At 26.5% G+C, this 972-nt stretch overlaps 1 protein-coding gene across 4 annotated transcripts in view; it reads right to left on the bottom strand.

Moving 5' to 3' along the window:
* LOC106679798 (transformer-2 protein homolog beta) overlaps positions 1–972 on the bottom strand; it is a 22,601-nt gene that overhangs the window by 8,916 nt on the left and 12,713 nt on the right. The window lies entirely within an intron of this gene.

Below are 972 nucleotides of genomic sequence, written 5' to 3'. Positions count from 1 at the left end.
TTTTTTTTTTCATTCGGAGCTCTATATCTTAAAAAGTAGGAACAACACAAGAAAACCTAAGAGAACGTCATTTAAAGAATAGTAAATTTGCTAAAATATGAGCCCTAATAGAGTTATTTACATTAAATATTTTTTGAGATATAGCTTTTTTTAAAAAACAACATCTCAGAAAAATGTTGAATGGGACATACTCAAAGATCAGTAGTTAGTGAATTTATTTTGAAAAATCTGTATCTCCAAAACCATTTGATGTACAGATGTCTATTAGCACTCAAATTAAAGCTAGTTTAATGAGCTATAAAGTAGTTTATGATGTTAATCTTTGTAGGAGTAATAGTTTACATGAAATTTACTAAAATAAATTGATTTACAGTTGTAATTTTCATTTGCCAAATTTATATTCATATGTGAATATCATAAAACCGAAGATAAGTGCCATAAACTACTTTATAGAACGTTAAATTTCCTTTATTTTGAGTGTCAGCAGACATATGTGCATCTTATGGACCGGACCTAGAGATATATTTTTTTGAAAAATCCAACATTTTATACGAAGTAGAAATTAACATTTTGTGAGTTTATTTTGTCAAATATCATAAAAACTACTACTCCTACAAAGAAAAACATAATTAACTTTTTTGTAGTAAATTTAACTAGCTTTAATTTGAGCGTGGGCAGACATCTGTATGTCCAATGGTTTCTGAAATGAAGTTTTTTTATAAATCAAACTTATTGTCCGAACAACTATAAATCTATTTATTTTAGCAAATATCATAATAACTACTATTCCTACAAAGGTAAAGGTCATAAACTTCTTTATAGTCCATTAAACTAGCTTTAATTTGAGTGCTAATATACATCTGTACGTCACATAGTTCCTGAGATATAGATTTCTCAAAATAAATTAACTACTAATCTTTCAGTAGATTTTTTAGAAATTTTGCTTTTTAAAAAGCTATATCTCGAGAACTA

The sequence above is a fragment of the Halyomorpha halys genome, unplaced genomic scaffold, assembly GCF_000696795.3.
Source record: "Halyomorpha halys isolate HHAL.00 unplaced genomic scaffold, Hhal_1.1 Scaffold220.1, whole genome shotgun sequence".
NCBI classification, from domain to species: domain Eukaryota; kingdom Metazoa; phylum Arthropoda; class Insecta; order Hemiptera; family Pentatomidae; genus Halyomorpha; species Halyomorpha halys.
This window is presented reverse-complemented; position numbering and strand designations above follow the sequence as displayed.